The following is a 22563-nucleotide window of genomic DNA, read 5'->3' as shown; positions in this document are numbered from 1 at the left end:
ATATAGGACGGAAAAAATTAATCAAGTATGAACAAGAGAAACTTCACAAAATTTATGTTAATTAGTGCCCATCAAGCTTTCCAATAAATGTTAGGAAATGTTGTTGTCCTTTAAGGATTTTTTCGCAAAAATTGTGGGCGTAACGCTAATATATCTAATATATCTGATTGAATGAATCACAACAGACTACAGCCTAAACAAACATTACATCAATAGAGCACATGCTCTTTTATTTACATACGATCCGAGTACTCATAACATACAATCACTTTCATTCATAAACATATAAACTTTAATTTTAAACCCTAACTCCAAACAACAAGGTTTAAACTCCTTCAACACCTACATTGATGTGATTCATAACTCTACACATATGAAAATTGACACCTATCTCCAATCAATAAGGTAGATATTTCTTTAGCATTTTCAAGTGTAAACCTAATAATTTGATTAACATAGCTTCCTTATTAGCAAGAACGTTTGTTTTTTATTTTCTACTGTTTTCGTTTGCAAAGGAAATGTCAAAATTATTATTACAAAGCGAAAATGTTGCGTTTAATCGAATTGACGTTAATTTATGGGTCAGAGGTGTAGTGTATTATAATTAGGTAATTGCGATAGTTGGGGAAAGTATTTGAAGTTTGTCTTTAGTGTTATATTTAAATTGTAAACGCACCCATGACACAGGAAAAATTGTGTGGGGCAAATTAATTAAAAAAATATATAAAATAAATCTCTTGTAAAATGGGAACAGTATAATTTTTTTAAACTACTATTTGCAAAAAAAAAGCAAAAATGTAAAAAAATTGTCGTTTCTTAGGTTAGAAATATCCTCTCAGGTTAAAGTGGTTTGTTTTTTAAAAGCTCGTACATATATTTATTACGAAAAAATATAAGCACTACTCCATTCTTCATCAAGATAAGACTGTAATAATAGACTTAAAGTAATGATAGTCATAAGATATATTATACTATGTACCTCGTATGCCAAGAGCACGTGATGCAACACAACAATATATCATTGACCATTTCTACATACGATAGCTATGTAGTCACAGTAAATAATAGAAGCAGAAGGACAATTTTGAACAACCACCTGAATATGAAGTTCCAATAGACAACTCAGGGTGCACATAACTATTTATGGTCTGCTGGTTAGCCACTAGACCACCATCTACCCCATCCATCCTCAGTAGGGCTGATACCTGATCCGGAGCTGCGGACTACCTAGCGGGTTTACCGGGGTTCTGGCTCAAAAAGCAGGAGTAGGAACGGGGTTTTTTAATTTTTAGGGACTCCCTCCGGCTCGACCAAGACGGGAGAAGACATTAGATGATTTTCATCGGTCAAAAAATAGGGTGCACGTAAATATGTAGAATTGCAGTAAAGTTAATTTCTGTGATATTTCACATTTTATATAAACAATCAAAAGTATTGTTGAACAACCAATCGAATAAATAAACTAATAAAACTATCAGATAAATACCTTACAAATTTCAATTAAACTAAATTCATATAACGTAACGAAAAAGATTAGCTATTGTTACCGAGTCTTAACAAAAACTCCGTTGCTGTAGGTCATTAGCACAAAAACTGTCCCAGTTAACCTTCTGTTCAGTATTCTTACAGTGGCAGTACTCAGTCGGTAGTAATGAGAGGTTTTGACATAATAACATAATGTCGCCGACCTTCCACACAGCATCTGTTTCATATTGTTTTAACTTTATATGTACTAGAATATTATGTACACGAATATTCTGATTATAGACTGATGGTAGACTAAAGTCATTAGCTTGTGTTTAATTGTATTAAAAAATCGTAACGTCAAGACTTTTATCCCCGTCGGTAGGTAGAGGTGCATATTACGACACGTAATGCCACTGTATAATGTATACCCACTTTTAATTTTTTGTGATATAAGTTACGTGTAAAAAGGGGCGAGTAATGTGAAAAATATTAAAATCAAAAATTTTAAAATATTTGTATGTCTTTGATTTAATACGAGCGATGTTAGTATTTGGAGATAGTTAGGAGGTTGAAGAGCGATAAAGGTCACTTTCTTTTCTTTGTTTTTCTTTTTCTGTTAGCGACTATCTGTGATTAAGCCTATAATTATTACTATTCTATAATTTTCTCTAATCTTTATCTGAAAATAAAGGATAAAATGAACTATTTAACATAAGTTAACGTTTATAAAACCTTTTATCACTTTAATGGTTTCTCCCAGAACTTTCTGCAATAATTTGAACCATAATTTAAACTTTAAGTACGCATTTAACGGCCATACCTACCCAAGTTTAGTTTTCTCATCATTTTCACTGCCCATTGATATAAACCCGAGGTCAATTGTGAAATCGTACCGTCCATATAATACACGCACTTACCTAACAATATATGAAACAATAGGATCTTAAAAATTCGCAATTTCACACTTTAATATTACCTCTTAAGTAAACTTCTTTACTTGCCTATAACAATGCTATATAACATATGAATTTCTCAAAATAATGTCAACAATTTATTTTCGGTATTTCAAAATGTATTTTTTTATGATTTTTCTTCTGTTTAAATGTTCACACGCGTTTGTAATGTTAATGTTGTTTGTGCGTTTGTTTGTCAAGTTACATAGGTGCTTAGTCTTGTAGCTTTTTATGACCGTGTCGGTAATTTTCAGGAAAGTCTTTTGGCGGTGTAACCTCAATTAAGACATAAATGAAAATGTCTACGTTAAACTATGAATAGTGTTGTACAGTCGCTAGCCTTGTACCTTTAACTTAGTATGGGTTTGCTTTACGTTTAAAGAAATCGAAACGAGAGCGCGTTCAGTGCTCTGATTGGTTGGTTTATTCGAACCAACCAATCAGAGCAAATTCGTACTAAGTGTACAGTTATTGACATAGTAAAAAGAAACGTTTCATCGTCAAATTTAACACGATTACATCAGCTATAATACATTGTTAAATAAAATGAACATCAGTAAAAGCTACATGTCTACTTCAGCTATAATGCATTGTTTAAGAAACGTCAATGTACTTTATACACTTAAAACATAAGGTTTAATATAAAATACTATGTAAACATATCACATCCACTTGTAATGCTGTATAGTCCCTTACGACAGACAAGGACGATGATAATCTGACACACACACACAGCATCAGGATGTCAGCTGGCATTCCACATGCACAGCAAGGCATTCCGCATTCCGTGCTCATACACTGTTGAGACCACTATCTTATTAACCTCTGTATAAATAATAACTTCATTTAATACGTGATGTTTTCTTTTGTCTGAAAGAGTAAAGGAAAGATGTTGTATGTAATATCTTGACCAATTGTCTTGTAAATGAAGTTGAGCTTTTGTACATAATTACGTGAATGTATAGAAGATTCAGTTAAGGATCCGTGCAATGCGTTAGAAGCCGAAAATCCCAGAATTTCCATTAAGAAAGCAAACTCATGCTAAGCGTAGTGCTAGCATAGTTATTCTGTAACTATCAAATCGAATTTTCAAAGTTGGATCGATCGCATTCTCGCCTGTCATTGATCGAGATTATTCTCATCATAACCAGTGACATTCGAGTTCACTTCGATCGTTCGAATTGAAAGTTACCGAATATAGCCTAGCTGGTTTGGAGGTTTCAAATATGGATCGAACGCCCAAAAATAAAACTGAACACACACTCATTCACTCCAAACATCAAATGTTTATAGTGGTTCTAAAAAGGTTATATAGGTAAACGAGACCCGACCTTTTATGGAACTATTTTATATGGATGCACTACAGAACAGGTTCAGAATATTTACATACAGATCTACATATTATTTACTATTTACATGCAAAGGTATTCTACTGGATAAACTTTACAAGTTAAATAACTGTAATTAAGTTAACTGGCTTTAGGTATAGAGTTGTTTTAACTCTTTTATAGTAGTGTCATAAAAAATGTATGTACGAGTATTACACATCGAAGGCATTTCCTAGAAGTACAGACTGAAAAATACGAATAAAAATATCGAATTTCAAATTCCCTAATGAGTGCAGACAAGGGATTATCTAAATTACGGATAAGCCCTGGGATCTAGACCACACCATCACTAGAATATCTCTAGTACCTGCCTGCTTAGTGCTTAGTTTTATCGATGAAGTTTAGTTTTAATCTCTTTTCCTTTAAAGTTACACACTGATTGGAATTTAAACTACATCAACATAGTAACATAAAACGGCTGTTGGTGTCCTGAAATACAAGTTAGTTAGGCGGTTTAGTACGGCTTAGTTTAGGCACCAGTCTCCTACAAATTGATATGTATTTATCAACTAATTCATATGTGTAATTGATAAGTTTGTATTTTAATGTTTGTGGAAGAAAACTAACATAACCATTTATATATACATGCAACATAAACATTTATTATTTATAGTCTCTAGTCGTTGTACCACTGTCGAACCTTGCTGTCTTTATAATTACTTACGAAAGTAGGTAAAATTAAGAAACGAGATTTTATTATGGTCCTTGATCTGTCCAACAACCATACTATCAAGGGAACCAAAAAGCCTTCGATTTTGAAACAACGGAAACTGTAGTACTTAACCTATAAATTCACAAACCAGATTACAAACTCATAAAAATGTATTTATGAACTTCAAACTTTGAATAATAATTTGTATGTGTGTGAGTTATTTCTTCGGAAAACCTTGCTTTTTCCCTTAGCTTTTAAAATGTAGTAATAGTTTAATGTCAATGAGCGGAAATAGGCCTATTAAGAGCGAGGACTGCTTATCTCATGATCTGAGTTCGATTCTGTGCGTTGAACTTTTATGATGACACTGGTTTTAGCTTGTTAGTGGGGTTAACGGTTTAGAGAGTAAAGTAACGTTTGTTGATATAAATTGGATGATATTTGATTTTGAAAAGGAAAATATTGTTCAATTAACTAAAAATTGCGGTTTACACACATTATGCGCACCATGTGCACAGTAGACTACGCGATGTAGCCGCGTTTGCGCACGCAGCTTATGATGAAGAGACCTTTGTGACTCGAAACTAGTAGAGCTTTTCTACGTAACCGTGATCTTTAGTTAAGTTTGTATGTCTCACGAAAATATTGTCACTTAGATCGAGTGATTGAATGTGCGATTGTCTAGTCAGAGGCTTACAGTTCGATGCAAATTGTGAAAACTATTATAGTTATTAGATTTTTGTTCGCTTACTTTGTATTAGAAGTATCCAAATTCAATAATACTTTATCCGATGAGGATAGGATAGGAGGAGGAGGACATAAGGATTGAACGTAGAACCACCTATATAGTGTCCGTTGGCCATTTGCTATCCAACTTTTTTATTTAAAATATTTTATTTTATCCATTGTGTATTATTAAACTTCATGTAATTAATCTTTTTCTTTTATCTTTTCAGGTAAGTACATACCACAACAAGGAAAAATACCTAACAAGGAGGAAACTATGCAGTAACTATGTGCAGTAAGCCTGCATTGTTGGCAGTCGCTTATTGTAGGCACATTCTACTCCATAGCATTGTAAGCTGAGAATGTTTTGGAAGGTATTTATTGGAGTCCTAGATTGTAGATAGCGCTTAAACTAGAGTGAAATAGTTGAACAGTAATATTGTTAAAGATGTTTATCATTACAGTGTCTGTTAAAAATAATTATTTATACATCAATGAAAAAAGAAAATATTAAAAAGACACCCTCTACCTACCCCTACAAAATTTAAAAAAAAAAGTTAAGAAAATCGTGTATACAGAAGTTACATATCGACAGTTGGCCACTTAGTAAAGTGGCCAGCCGTTTGGAAAACGTCCAACATAAGTTTTGACTAATTAACTACTATCACCAATACCTAGTCAATAGATAGGAATCAAAGTTAAACTATGATTCTACTTGCATTTCATTGACAAAGCCGTGTCAATTACCCCCATGCCCAGGCGCCGTGAGACGGTGGTACAATGTGTAGCATGTCGCGGACACGGCGCGACCTTGCCTGGATCCTTTCTAATGCCATTCCTGCGCCGGCGCACCGTACGACCGCTTGCTACAGTTTGTAGTTGATAACCTATTCTTAGGTTTGGATTGTGTCTGGTTGTAGTATTGAACAGTTACTATGTGTTATAGAAAAGTAGACTAGACAGAATTATCCTTGATTACAATTTGAGGTACATCTTAACACCTATCATTCACATGCATCTATTATTTACTAGCTTCTGCCAGCGAATTCGCCCGCATTCCCGTGAGATAAAGAGTATTCTATCACCCAAGTTAGCTCATACCCTGTCTATATTCAAAATTTTATCAAAATCCATTCAGTAGTTTCAGTGTTATTGACTGCCAAACATCGAAACAAACAATTTAAAACGAAAGCGTTTTTATAATATTATTGCATTTATACAGAAGCACTCTACCAATGTGATTAAAATAATAATCACTGATTGAAATTCACACATTGAAATCTAAAACCAAATCCATTTAAATTTATTCTGTTATCCACTACAAAAATTAACTTATCTTTACGTATATCTCAAAATGCCTTGAATTAATAACTAAATCTATAGCCTAGACTAATATGTAAAGCCTAATTTCAAAACATGTTAAAATTAATACATAATGTATGAAAAACTAAATTATCAAACTATCACCATAAACTAGTAAGGTCAGTTACCTAGCCTGCCAGCGAAAACTGAACCTTATACGCATTTGACATTTCGCTACCATTTCAACACAATTTGATCTAAATGTCATTTCCATTTGGTTAAATCAATAAAGATTAAGGTCGATTAACATTTGATAATTAACTGTTATTTAAGATTTGGTTCAAATAGTTCAGGGTGGTTAACAAACTTGTAATAGTTATGTTATAAAGTAATATAACATGAACTGACTGACTCGTTGGATGAGTGGGTTCGATTCCCGGATCGGGCAAAGTAGTAGCACGGAGTCTGGACTTATGCCCTAGTATGGCAATAAGCTCACCCACTATTTCGTAGGACTTATAATATAAATGGTGAAAAGTGGGTGTACATTGTACAGTGGCATTATGTGCACCTCTGCCTACCCTTTCGGGGATAAAAGGCGTGACGATAATATAAGTTTATTTGATTTGTTTTTTAATTGGTCAATGTCGTAATTGGAATTGAAACGTGACAGTATTCAATGTTATAAAAGTATTATTTAATGAAATGGTCTATTAATATTGTTAGGTTGATAAATAGGCTACCAAGTTGAGGGTTAAGACTTTCTAAATTCAACTTATATTAGTGCTTAATTTAATTATTCTGTATGCACGACTATCAGACACGTAGACAATTCTCGGAGCTGCAGACCTAGCAGGTTACCGGGATCTGGCTCGAAGAGCAGGAGTGGGAACGGGGTGGCTTTTATAGTCAGTAAGAGTCTGACACTCTCTCCCGCCTCTCCCAAGGCGGGGCCTTAGTCATTGGATGTTCCTCGCTTAAAAAAATTGCTAGGAATTTCTGTATTTGTTTCTCTAGCTTTTTCTTATGGCTTTGTCCTCGTGAATTTCATATGAAAATATAGCATGTCTTGCTGGTGCTTATGTCTTTCTCTATACTCCCAATTATGTATGCAATGATACAAGAATATTGATGATTTGTATGGAAAATGGACGTTTTGATTAAGGTTGCATTTTGTAATCACATGTTTTTGATGTACATGGTAGGTGCATGAGAAATGGTCCTGCCTCCAGAATGGACCCGCCTCCTAAAAAGTTCCGCATCCAAAGTGGTCCCGTATCAAAAATGACCACACACACATTACCCACTTTATTAACGCTCATCTATTCCGTTACACACATCAATCCATCCTATACATTGGTTACGGGCCATTTACACGTTCCGTGACGTGACGGTTATGCAACGATAGCGTGACGGCTCGTGACGGCTCGTGACGGTCCGTTGCTACACGGATCCGCGTGTGTCCGCCGTGACTTAACGATACACGACGATATTATTGCGACTTGTTTGATTAAACATGAATGGGTGACGTTCATTTGAGTCGTTGGTAACTTGGTGGTCGTGGTCAAGTCCTGAAGTGGAATAAAAAATAGTTGGTCCAAATTTTGGCAATGGCCTATAATTATTGTGCTATAAGACAGTTCCTAAAATTAGTACCTAACTAAACGCACATTGCTTGGGAATGGCAACACTAATGCGGTTAGTTATTTCTATCACGAAAGTTTGTTTAAAACTTATCTAGTTGCACCTAGAAAATATACTTTATAGGAAAAACATCTGTTAAAAAGCAGTATGTCTACGCTTTTCGAGAAATAACAACATATCATTTTCACTTTCGCTAAATTGAAAATATCACGTGCCCGCACTAACCCGCACCTACGCAGCCACGCGTGTATTTTATCTAAATCGACTTTTATTTTTAAAACTACAGGTAATTATTTTTTTTACGTAATACAGATTATATAGTTTAAAACTATTATAGGCGTATGTAGTGAAAGTTTGAACGGAATGAACTTAATAATTACTTTTTGGAAGAAACCCTATTATTTTCTTGGACGAGTATAATGTTAATTTATTTTAACAAAGATCTATTATCTTAAACGACTCCCATTCTGGGTTACTATTACAAATTCATGTAGCGTAAAATTGGTGTTAAAATTTTAAAACTAACTAGAGGAATCTTATTCAGAAAGTTGTAATCAAAGTTACTTATATATTTTTGAATAGCAGGTGACCGAAAGTCTAGTTACTACTATAGTCAAAGGTTTACTAGAGACAATGTTGTTACTCTTTCGACTCTGATGAGGATTATTTTTTTGATGCCTTAAGGTACTTTTTATTTTCTTTTAAAGACAATGACCCAAAACAGATGGACAGCGAGGAGGCCTAAACATTCCATTGATGATAACGATGAAGAACATTCGTGACTAAATAATGAAACAAAACAATAGTTAATATAATATAATACCCTCCCAAAAGCCTTATAGACCTCACACGCAGTTAATAGACTCTGCTTAATTAATCATAGGCAATGAAGATGCTTCTATTACGAAATCTCCCACAATCAATCAGAGTAATGACCGAGTGGCCACTTTCACTAGCACTTGACCCCGTGCGACTCGGAACTGGTTCTCACACGAGGGTCATGTATCACTGGCCATTAAACTCTGTTCTGTTGAAAGCTGTGGAGCAGCTCAAGTTAGTATTTTATTGATAAATTGACGAGGTATTGAAATTATCACGAGAAGTTATATTTTACCTATTAGATAATCATATACAGATATATGGAGAAGTACAAAAATACAAGGCCATAATAAAATATGAATTCAGTGTTGCTACTATAAAGGAGAATTAATATTAAGCTTTCCCTTTTTTTAAGGGGGGAAAATCATCCAATGACTTCTCTCGCCAGGGCGAGGCGAGAGGGAGTGTCAGAACAATCAACATCAAGCTTAACAACATTTAAGTAGTTATTACATTAAATTATGCTGGTTAGTAACCACAAAATGTTTAACAAGACAAGACAACGCAACCTTCAACCAAACCTCATAATTATCATGTAAATAGAAACGTAATTATCTACAAACTATCACGAAAAATCATGACACTAACTGACAACTGGGCAACCCTACAAGGGCAGGCCATTCACACCGCCATCGCCATTACGATTTAAGAAAAAAGTTTGACGTTAATTACAAGATGGCGGCCGACTGTCAAGGTTAGCTGTCAAGTGAAAGTTTTGGCGGGAAATAGAATGGACGAGATTATCCGATTGATACTGTTACCGTGATTGATTTGGTAAAGGTCGAGGTTCCTACTTAGATAATGCGATTTAAATTAACTGGACTAGATTACGTAGAATTGCAGGGGTTTATTTTACATTTACGTTGTAGGAAGTATAATAAAGTAGTGTAATTAGATCGTGAGTTCAAGTCTGAAAATTACTTTGAAACATTTTAATGTATCACTGATACATAATATACTAGAATAGTATATAGTAGGGACTCAAAACTGAGTTACTCCTCATGTGTCAGTGTTCTTTCCAGAGAGGTATTATGTTTTGAGAATCTCATTCTTGTGAAGTCCCTTCCATGGGTAGTTTGTTCCGGAGCTGTGGAATACTTAGCGGGTTACCGGGGCTCCGGATCGAATAGCAGGAGAAAGAACTTAGTAGTCCTTGTCAGTAAGAGTCTGACACTCTCTCGCCTCGCCCAAGATGAGAGAAGATAATGGATGATTTGCCCCCCTTAGAAAAAATCTTTCAAAACGAACAACAGAAAAACAAGCTTATTTACAGAATTTACCTCAAGTTTCGTAACTAGTTATTTAGTTACTTAACTAAACAATATTCTAGGAAGGTACCATTTTGTAGACCACAAGGTGACCATAACAGCGTTAACCTCGGAGATCCAAAAGTTCACGTTGATTGATGTTGCCAGTTACAGAAGACAATTATTTTTGCTATTGGCTACCCTTGAGTGTGTTGTTTTGATGAATGGGCGGTATCTTGTCAAGTTGACTAATGTGATTGCCTTGCTTTGACCGCTCTTGTGTTTTAAATGTGGATTGTTTCTTTTTATTCTAACTGTATAATTAACGTAGCTGAGATCGAGTTGAATCGAATTTAAAAAACTCATACATACATAACTTCACACCAGTCTCCCATGGGGGTAGGCAGAGACAGGTTTTGAAAAAGTCCTCCAATAATATTTCTAGTCCCTCTAATATAATTCGGCATACATCAAAATTTTAGAGCGTCAACACTATATTATATAAATACACTTGATTACCCGTCATTTGTAAAGACGCAATATTGATCTTAATCTTTCAATTCCAATAGAATCACCTATTCTGCATACTCATTGTAGAAACCACTACACCGATTCTATTTGCCAATGAATGTTGCAAAAACAATTTCAACTGAATATAACGAGATCTGAGTGCCCAAAAGTGTTGCCTAACCCAACACCTATAATTTTCCACACATTCGTACCGAATAAAAACAAAACGAGTGCGATGTATCGATTTAAAATGTTACCGATTACGCGTTACCGATTTTCAATTGTGCGTAAACATTGCGACACTAGTTTCATAATAGTGTTATTCAATTATTCCCCGTACACAGTAAAAGTATCATTATTTCTTTTAAGTTAAGATTGCGTTTTGTATGTCTCAGTTTTTTTTAATAATGTTAAGTTCAGTTGCTTCGGTAACTTCTCATAGTTGTCAAGGTCATTTCTAATAAATATTTATTTGTGTACCGATTATGTTCGTTGTTAATCGATTGGAAACAATCGGAAATTGGTGCGGGTTTGTTTTTTTATCGTTTTTGTTTGGATGACCTGGATACTTGATTTGACACGCCTTTTGCCCTTGTAGCTTGAATTAAAATTAATTTGTAATCTTTTTATTATATTTGTCTAGGTATACAATCCGTTTGTTCGTTTGTTTTTTCTGATCTATAATACTGCTTGATGAATGGCGATATGATTTTTAGCTTTTTTTATCTTAATTTGAGATCTACAGAATTTATTTAGCATTTTGCTTCACGTAATGTTTTTTTCTTGTTTCTCGTTTACTCGGTATTTGTAAATGGCATCTATAAATCTTAGTTATCATACAAGGAAGCCCATACATCATACAAACTCATGTATTTTTAGATTCGGATCTAATGCTAGTTGTATGTATTGTATGCTAATGTAGCAAGATTATTTTTTCAATTCGTTTTTCGTAATCTTATCCGTTCTTTTTAAGATTGCATTTGCAATCTTCTTAAATGTGATATACCAAAGATAACCAACTTTTATTACCTATTTATGTAAAATCTAATTAAGCCCAAGCCAATAATTTTATCATCGTAATAGTGTATCTTTTAACTAATATACAAATCTAAATATCAAATATCTCTTGTCAATGACAACTCAATACTATCTATTTGACAAGACACTGACAGTTAACAAATCAGAAATTAAGAAGAATATTTCACAATACCGATACTATCGGCTCCCATACCGATTATCGAGAATCGATTCCTAAGAGCAAAATCGTTACGATATCGAGTTGCTTGCGAAATGTACACTCATTCATTAATAACAATTTCTTCAATTGTGAGGTTTCGTAAACTGATGTTGTTTTGAAAGAAAAATATTGAAACAATGTAATGTAACGAAGCCTCGGGGCCTATTTGAGAATGATGATTGATATCTTCAGTTCTGTCAAAGTGAAGTAGCTATTAAGATATAAGCCCTGATTAAAGAAACATTACTTTAATGTTTACTGGACCTAGTTATGTCAGTAAATAGGGGCAAATTGGTGGTAAATCGATTTCCAAAAGAAAAATAACTTGAAAAAAATTAATACTGCTCTCTAATGTTCCTTGATTGCTGACTCAGTGATCGCTAGTCTCATTGCTGATTTTCGAAAGGGCAGAGGCTTCGAGTGTAATTTCAGAGATTATGTGAAACATATTATGTTAGATATTTCGAAAAATAACGTATAACAAAATAAACATATCTCTGCCTTCGCAGAATTCCAAACTTAATTAAATGTTTCATTTTATTATAACTTTCGTGAGCCACACACGATGTGTATCGCGAAATGCTGCTCCAGAATATGTGCCTCCAGCAAGGCTTAAAACTAGTTGAGTTCCTCGTCAAATAATTACGTGTGTAAGCCAATATCATAATAATTAATTGATTATGTTTATAGAAACTAGATCCTCTTACACAAACTCACATTACAACTCCACTCATACCTCTCTCAATTGCAATTTGCAATCATCATTAATTACCAAGATCTTTAATTCAACGCCATATATATCCTTGGTAATCAAGGATTATCCAATCCATCTCAATGTCAAGATGTGGTCCATTCGAGCAGTGAAACCATTGGCTTTCTAAGTCGCGGTGCGCATGCGTAATGGCCGCGACTCCTGCGCCGCTCCGCCAGTGAAAGCGACAGTGATCTAGCTTATTGACTTGTCATGTTATAGAATACGTATGTATGTGTTTACGGTGTTATCCGTGTTATATATATGGATTGCGAATTGTTGCGTGTTTTTTGTGAATGTAGATTAAAGATGTATTTTATGTATTATGGTGGAAATTTTTGGTGTTGATCAAAATTGACACAGTTTTTTGACAGACTGGTTACTCCACCTACTTAGGTGCAAAACTTAAGTACCTTTACCGTAGTTGGTTCTGGAATTATAAGTTCTCTTCTTCCCACACGTGATCAATACTTGCGTATTGACAAAATTCAATAGAGTTTCCATTTTTTATCCGCTATAGAAACTAAGTCCTCTCAGCAATAAACACAGCCCAATCAATAACTAGCTAAAACTAAAGTTGCAATACACAGCATTGCAAGCAGCCCGGAAGTTTTTCACAGAACTATAAAAAAAAAACAATTGCAAATCGACATTCTTTAACAAACTTATTATTCTAAGGTCTGGCATTACAGCACATTACGTGCGCAAGAGTGTTTAACACTTAGCACAAGTGGGCACGTGATTATGTGGTCTGTCATACATAACCAATGAGCGGCAGGCATTACGCGCCTGCGCACGACATGCTTACTGGCTAACTAGTGCAGAAAACTAGGCTTGTTACAAAAAAGTTGAGTGAAAAATGTTAATTAATTTTGTTGTTTAGGACTTTAAATCTTGTTTGGTAGCGTTTTATATTACTTTGACAAGTAATTGACTGATGAGCATAAGGACTCGAGTTCGATTTTTGGGTTGAGCAAAAACTATTAGTAATTGTATATGATTAGCTACACTGCACTTACTAGAGAACCCTTAGTATTTATTTTATCTTTTTATGATAACTATCGTGTCACATACTAAATTAACTAAAAATCAGGGGTTACTTATGTAAATTAATGGAGAAAAGCTCTACTATGTAGTTTCGAGTCATGGGGGACTCTTCATCATGAGCAGCATACACGGACGCAGCGATGTCGTGCAGCCTGCTACGTCGCCGTAATTTATTTTATCTTATTCATAAAAAACTATTGACATTCAAATAATTATTCTTATATATATAAAAATAAGTCGGGTTTTCCTTCCTGACGCTATAACTCCAGAACGAACGAACTGATTTCTACGGTTTTGCATTCGTTGGAATGGTCTCGGGCTCCGTGAGGTTTATAGCGAAGAATATTTCGGAAAATGTTCAAGAGAAAAGCAGTAAAACAGGGAAAATCATTGGTGGCGAAACGGAGTTCGCTGGGTTTGCTAGTTCTTATATAAAATTATTATTTTTAAGTGATAAAACGAATTAACTTTGAACGGGCCTATATCAAATTAAAATGCTCTTGAATAGTGTAATTTGTACAATCGTGAACACTTACTGTGAATAAATCGATTGATTGAAGTAAATCGAGTCGTAATGGTCTGATCGTGTACAGCTGGCATTACGAATTATGTCAATCTGTCTGAATTTAGTTCCGATTCCAATTATACCATTGTCTTTTGATTGTATGGGTGTTTAGAGCGAATTCCTGACTTAGTTTGTTATTAAGTTCAAGTTGGGTAATGGAATAAGTACCAAATGTAATTATTAGAAGGTCAGTTTTAATATTAAGTGTTCCTTGTACTTTAGTTCTTGACTTTTACCGGGTGGATAAAATCATGTCGATTGCATTTCCATGGTAGATTAATAAATAAATAATATAATTTTCATGTTTACGTTTGTTAATTAACTTTTTATTCAAAGTCAAACTCAAATCATTGATTGACTGCACGGTTGGTGCGGTGGCTGGGCTACTAGCTGCCATGCAACGTGTAGCGGGATTCAATTCCCGCAAGGAGCAACTCTTTGTGTGATCTACAAATTGCTTTTTCGGGTCTTGGTGTCACGTGCATGACACGAACTTGATCTAACTTGAACTATTGTTTTTGTAAACTAATATAATTGTAGCGAAACCTTATTTTAAACTTCACTGTTCTTAATTGCTAAATTAGTTAAGTCTTATTTCGAATAACATTTCTCCAAATTAGTTCTCCATATCATAGTATTTTAGAGGGACATGTAGATACCCTATTCGTCCATTTCCGATTTCAGCACATATCTAGGTGTCCCAGTGCAGGCAATGTAGGCAATTTGTACATCGTGTCGACAGGCCGACCTATGCGCAACGCATGAAAGGCCCAAACGACATATAAATAGATGTAATCAAATGACAATTTCTGATACTTTCGACACTGCCCGCCAGTTGCATGTGTACTGTCATTAAAACAACAGACAGCTGGAATATTTAGGCTTTTTTCTCTCTTTGTGGCTATGTAATAAGAGAATGTATTTGATATTATTGTATGTAGCAATAGGTTTATTATGTGGTATTAGAGAGCCTTTGAAGGAACTACGGATTTGATAGAAGCTTGAGAGCAACGCGATCTAAGCTGCCTGTCACGCGTGCCAAACCGTAGCAAAGTTAGTGATCACTGAAATGACTAACGAATTAGATAAATTATCGTGTAAAGACGTAGACACATACAATATTAATTTAAAAAAAAAAACAATATTATTGACGTTAAAGTCTAGAAAATTAACATACCTATGTAACCTTAGATTATCCTTGGATAGATCAGTTACTAAACTGACGCATAGCTATCTGTATACAAAATAATATGTATCTCTGTTAGACGTTATTTAATTCTTTGACTTCAATTACGGATATCCGAAAGTAGTTTCAGTAACACTAGTTATCCTTTGTTTAAATCGTCTTTGATATAATTATCTTTATACATACAATTCGATTCACGAACGCTCAATCCCGGAAAAACACAATTTTTCTTTGCCCAACCCGACAGTCGAAATCACAAGGTAATGATGGTTGCAACCTTTCAACAAGGTGGCAGGGCAATCGCGCAATGTGTAGCGGTTTCGATTCCCACAAGGAGCAACTCTTTGTCTGATCCACAAATTGTTGTTTGTGTGTCATGTGTATGATGTGAACTTTTATGTTTTTAAGCGCACCCACTATACAGGAATCCTAGTGTGGTGCAACGATTTAACGCAACGAAAAAAGAAAAGAAAAGAATAAAAAAGAACCAAAGAGTCATTTAAAAATAAAACCTATTTGAAACCTAATTTTATAGGCAATATTCTCACTACACACAAGTCATAATACAAAGAAAGTTATTAAGTCCACAACTGTCGGCACTCGACCGTTAAATGAGCCGTGAAGTTACACTTAGCATTATTAAACAATGTTACGTCATGTCATAATGTTACATTATAACATGTAACATTGCTGCATGTTACATTTTGACCGAGTTTTTTGTTAAATATTGCTCTTTAGACTATTTGTGTAAGCAATTTGTTTTAGAAATTAATTGTAAACATGTTCTTTTCTGAGGAGAGAAATATCTTCCCATGACTTCTTCCGCCTTTGACGAGGCAAAATTTGTGCGTTTGACTCTTACTGACTTAATACCACACCATTTCTACTCCTGCTTTTTGAGCCGAAGCCTCGGTAGACCCGCTATTCGAGCCGGTCATCCGCAGCTCCGTGATAGGACGTGAAAATCAGGAACAACCTAGTAAAATATTTATCTGCACTATTTACATTTACACGTATATACATATTATTATAAAGAGGAAAGATTTGATTTTATATTTGTTTCAATTCGGACTAATCAGTAGTTGTTGCGTGAAAGAGTAACAAATATCCATACTCACAAACTTTCGTATTTATAGTATTAGTAGGATAAACCATTTCAATAAAATTAAAGTTGTAAATCCAAATTTCCTGCACATTACATGATATTATGGCAGGCAATTAAAACATTCAGTTCTATTTACTTTCAGATGGAGGAAGTAATAACTAATTATAAGATAAACAGCCTCATGTTATGTGTTGTGCTCTAGTTACCGAGTAATGCTCGTGTGTTGAATTCCACGCGGGCTAAATATTATCTGATGCCTTCATGAGAGATAGGCATCGGAGTTTATAGTTGCTAATTAAAACTTGGATTGGCTTGGCAACAAAGAAAATAATTTAAAGTAAACTATGATTGTACTAGTCGAGTTCCTCTACAAACATTTACATGAGTAAGCCTAACATAATAATTAATAAGCTTATGCTCAATATTTTTGGCAACGCATCTGTGACTCCTCTAGTGTTCTATGTGTCTATGGGCGGCGCTTATCGCTTACCTTCAGGTGATCCGTCTGTTTGTTTGCCTCCTATTAAAAAAAAGTAGTGTATTAAAATGATATAGAAGGTTATCTTAATTCCATAAAGTGGTCAAAATTATGATCTTTAGTTTAGTTATTTTGACAAACTACAATTTTAGAAATTCAAAATCAAATAGAATAAGTGAATTTTCCAAAGCATTCTCAGGGAAAAGTCAGAAAATGATCTATTCTTTAGTAGTTTCACGCAATTCGCTTTCAATATTACATCAAAACATTCGTAAACCCCACAGTTCCACTACACCAAGTACCAGGGCGCCAGCATTCGATAGGAGATAACATGAATGGAATGACTCACTGACAACACGACTCCTTCGTGACTTATATACAGACCAATGCACATGAAGCTACCCCTAGACAATCAAAACTCAACTTTACTGTCCTGTCATAAGGTTGAGATTCTATTTGGTTGTTTTGGGGTATCTTGATGTGCCAGTGACATGATTACTGGTTAAGTAACCCATGGTCACGATTACATCTTCGCCGGGAGACAGACGTGACGAAACTGGAGTAATCTGTCTCAGATCTTGTTAGAAGATAGCCATTTTTGGTGGGTGTTACGGGGAAGTGGGATTTGAATGGGGCATTCTGACTTTCTATTTAGATGTTGACGTTTAGTTATGAATAGATTTTTAACCGACTTCAAAAAAAGGAGGTTCTTAGTTTGTGCTGTATGTATGTATGTTTATGTGCGATTATCTCGCGTTTGGCTGAACCGATTTTGATGCGGTTTTCAGCATAGTAATTTCATAGACATGGGAAAAGGTTTTAGGTTAAAAAAATTGGTTCGAACGTTAAATTTTAAATGCGGTTCAGATTTTTTTAAAGTTTTATTTGTTGGGGAAGCACCGGCCCTGGTATTCTCGCGGCTATCATGAGAGCAGACCAGTATTATCAACTTCCTCCTGCCAAGTGATAAGATATTGCCAAACTCCTCTTATAAAGAGAATGCCCCAGCATCGGATAGCCACGGTCTGTTGATGCTAATAAATACACAAAGGGAAGTTTAGTATGTCTAAAAGTCAGTCAAACAAGTTCAGAAACCACTATTAGTGGACATAAATCATGTAATATAAAGCATTACACATTAAGGGCAGGTAATCGATGCGTTTCGCGTCACCTGCGCCGGCGCCGGTTAGAACGGATCGTGTGTCGTCCTTTAACTGGAGTTGTGTAATATTTGAACTAACTGTGTTAACAATGGCTCGTTAGTTAGAGTATAGAAGAGGGAGGGGGGCGACTAAACTTAAATCTTAAACCGTTAGGGGGATTTTCCACCAGATATGTGCTATGCTACGTTGCTGTGGATATGTTTGGCTTCCACCAATCCATTGGTAAACATAGCCTTAGCAACGGTGGAAACGGATTCAGCTAAAGTATGTTTTTACACTGAAAGATGTGTGCTATAGATTTGTGCTACGGATGAGTGCTATGGATGGCTTCCCTACTATCGATATCGATACATCGCATACTCGGGCTGCGCATCTTGCTCGCTACTTTGCAGCGGCGCATCTTCATAACACATCTTACTCGCTACATAGCTTAGTATCAGTGGAAACGCACACAAAGTTTCACAGCTTAGCCATTATACCTTCATAGCATAACTACAAAACACATCTCTGGTGTCAAAAAATCACTTAACTGGAATGATGAAATTAGAAGGTAAAACCTATTACCTACACGTTGAGATAGATGCCCCTTATTATGTATTATCTAAATGTACACATGGATTCAATAAATAATTTGAATTTGAGTTTACATACACAAAGTAGCAGATAAAGTCTAGACCAAACCCGGACCTACACAAACTAACCATTAATGGGTGAATTCATAAATTTTTACACAGCACAACTCGTGTCTATTCATACAGATCTATTTAATATTACTGCAGCGTAATAAACTTTCTACATAGATTGAGTAACAAAGCCGTACACGACATTTAAATGTACACTTTTCTAAACATGGCGGCTTTACCCCGGGGGTTTGGTCAGCCGTAGATTAAAACGTGAAGTTATGTGTTATTTTTAAATAGTTCTTATGTAATGTAAGATAGAGATTACTATTGTAGGCGTATTGAGGTTTTTATCTGATTCTGTTTGGTCGTGTCGATTGTTCCAATGGAAAAGTGCGTTTTTTTGTGGTGGTGGATTTTTGGATAAGGTTTAATAGAGATGTCATAGGTTATCTTGCTTGAATTTGGTACATAAGTCCATCTGTTGTACAAAAGCAAAATATTTTAGATTAGATAATATGTATGTTATAATTTTCTTTTTTCGTGCTGTTTGTTGGCAAGCTAAAATTTTTTTTTTGTACTTGTACATGTTTGGATATGATCTGTATAAAAATATGTGTTGGTATTACTGCTTTAGTAACTATTAGTAATTTTAAGTAACAAGCGCCTTTTTTCGCCTCACGTAACTGTTTTTAATTATAAATTAACCAGCCCCTACTAAATTAAAAACCTTTTTCACAATTTCTTGATGTTTTACTTTCAGCTTTTTCAGTAAAACTTTGGACCTAGTAAAAACTTTCTAAATAAGATTAAGACTAAAGATTTATTCGTGCACCTACGTAACGGTCAGAGAATCAAACCTTGGACTACTAGTCGGGGCGTGAAGTAATGAATTCCCACATCAATCGTAGGTTCAACCAGTTCCACTGGTTATCCTTGCGACAAACTTTAAATGTCCACACACACTGCGGTGTAATGCAAAGTGACATTATTATGTAGGTATCCAGTAGGAGTTGTGTGACTCATGAGATAACCAGTAGAATTATGTTAATTTCAATATGAAGAAATTACGAAATATTGTATTTGTATGTATTTAGTTACATATTATCTTTTATTATTGGAATAACGGATCACCTGATGGTAAGCAATCGCCGGCGCCCATGAGCATACCAGTGGCGTTACAAGTGCGTTGCCGGCTTTTTGGTGGTTAGGAAACCAATGATTATTGGGGAATCTTACAAATATTTTTTAAATGGTTATTATTTCTTAATAGGTAACAATGGTCTCAACCAATTTGTACATATATGACAGGGAGAAAACAGGAAATCTATGAAATCTCGTCTTAAAAATATGATAAAAAGCGAACCAAGGATTCATACTTTCTTTGCATCTATAATTATGATCGTACGTAATCCAGTCGCCTTCACCTATGGCTAGAACATATGACGCTGATTACCACATAGCAATTTGTGACTTAGTTTCATCTCACATAATTAAACGATTTGACATCAAATTAATTAATATGTATATGTATCTCGTAAACATTGAATTTATTATGTGATTAACATTGACAGTATTGGTAGCAAATATTTTAAAAGTTGCAACCGTAATTATTACTGATAAATTGATTCTAATATGCCGTTGCTTAAGTTTAATGCTCATTAAATATTTGTAACACATTATAATTATAATGTTACATTTTCTCTTAAAGGTTAACTAGTAGCGTCAAATAAATTACGTTAAGTAAATAGATGTCAAAACTATTTTAAATGTTGTAATTGTAAGATTACAATGATATCTTTAAGTGTGGGAGAGCCATGCTTCGGCACGAATGGGCCGGCTCGACCGGAGTGATACCACGGTCTCACAGAAAACCGACGTGAAACAACGCTTTCGTTGTGTGAATGAGGTTACCGGAGTCCCAATTACACCCCTTCCCAATCTTCTCAATCCCTGATTCCTCAATAACCCTTAAATTCCTAACCCCCAAAAGGCCGACAACGCACTTATAACGCCTCTGGTGTTTCAAGTGTCCATGGGCGGCAGCGATTGCTTACCATCAGGTGATCCTGTTCATTTACCAACTTATTCCATAAAAAAAATCTTAGCAATCAGACAAACAACTAGAATTACACATTCAAGTAATAAACACAGCGGGAAATGAAACTGCGCTCGCATTAAGTTTTCTCATTCGCTGCCATTATTTGCCTATTAAGATTACATCTCAAATGAATGGGCAGAATTAAACTGTTCACATCGGATGCTGGACACAATGACACTTTCGCGGTAATAGTGAGACATTAATGTGCTGTGACGTCATTGTTACAATTGCTCGCTTTATATGTTACGTTAGATTACGCTTTCACTGCAGTGAGTGAGTAGGTTAAGAATTTTTATGGCATAATTGTGCGTACGTTTGAGACAGTTCTCTGTTTTAATTCAAGGGTGAAAATGTTTATGTAACTTGTCTTGTTGTTGAACGACTAATAGTTAGTCGCTTGTATCTCCAACCATTTGTGTGATAATTTGATATATGTAGAAGTTAAAGGAAATGTGCATATTCTATAACATTATCCTACTTCCTACTAATATTATGAATGAGAAAGCTTGTAAATATGGATGATTGCTACTCTTTCATGCAAATATTACTGAAGGGATCGGTATACAATTTGGATAAGGGATAGATTAGGCTCTGGATATTATTCCAGGGCTACTTTTTATCTCACGGAAACGCGGTCGAAGCTGCTGGCAGAAGCTAGTATTATTACAAATGGGTTTTGTTTCAATAAGTTTAGAATTATTTTTATGCTAACAACCATCATCCTCAGTGAAAATAAGTACCTAATGATAAATAATAAATGATATTTATTTCTGTAAGTAGGTTATAAAATAACACTTTTACACCTCAATATTTCAAATAACTAGATGAGTAGGTATGTAGTTCACTAATTTGGGTTTACTTCAACTTAGTGGGTCAGTCTGTGACAGTAGCATTATTTTAATATAGTCATTTAACGGTGGAAGCTTGTTGTTAGCAAATTAGATATAAATTAAGTTATTAAAATCATTATTAGTCTGTAAGTTTTCCTAAAAATAAATAAATAAATAAATAAATGAGCACATCCTAAAGCAAAAATTGGGACAGATCCTAACTTAGCCAATTAAGTAAGACCTTATTCGGATCGAAGTAATTTTTGTTAGTTCGTGAGAAACATTTATCATTTACCTAATAAAGTTAGGTCTAATTGAGCTGTGGTGACGAGTGATTGGAGCCTTCAAGTCATGTGGAAATACCTCGCTGGTTGATTAATTTAATATGTTCTTAACGGCTTATAATTACCTGTATTTGGAAGCAGTGTAATTTAATTTAAGTACTTTCCTATTGGCATGCTTTAAAATAAAAAAAGAAGGATAGTTTATGATATGATAGATTATGAAAAGTATTCATACACTTTTCACCAGGACGTGTAAAGTCTTGTACAATTACAAATTTCATTCTTGTGTTGGAAATACAAAAGGTCTAATAATACTTTGTCAGATGTAGCTTTTTTTGAGGGAGTAAAATCATCCAATGACTTCTCCCGCCTTGGGCGATGCGGGAGGGAGTGTCAGACTCTTACTGGTCAGATGTAGCTAATCCCAC

The 22563-nt window shown here is 34.8% G+C and overlaps 1 protein-coding gene across 1 annotated transcript in view; it reads left to right on the top strand.

The window, feature by feature from the left end:
* The window catches only part of LOC118265393 (cytadherence high molecular weight protein 3), a 43645-nt gene that overhangs the window by 16246 nt on the left and 4836 nt on the right, over positions 1-22563 (top strand). The gene's annotated exons all lie outside the window — the stretch shown is intronic.

This window comes from Spodoptera frugiperda, chromosome 28 (genome assembly GCF_023101765.2).
Source record: "Spodoptera frugiperda isolate SF20-4 chromosome 28, AGI-APGP_CSIRO_Sfru_2.0, whole genome shotgun sequence".
Classification (NCBI taxonomy): domain Eukaryota; kingdom Metazoa; phylum Arthropoda; class Insecta; order Lepidoptera; family Noctuidae; genus Spodoptera; species Spodoptera frugiperda.
The sequence above is the reverse complement of the archived record's forward strand: the minus strand, read 5'-3'. Positions and strand labels throughout refer to the sequence as shown.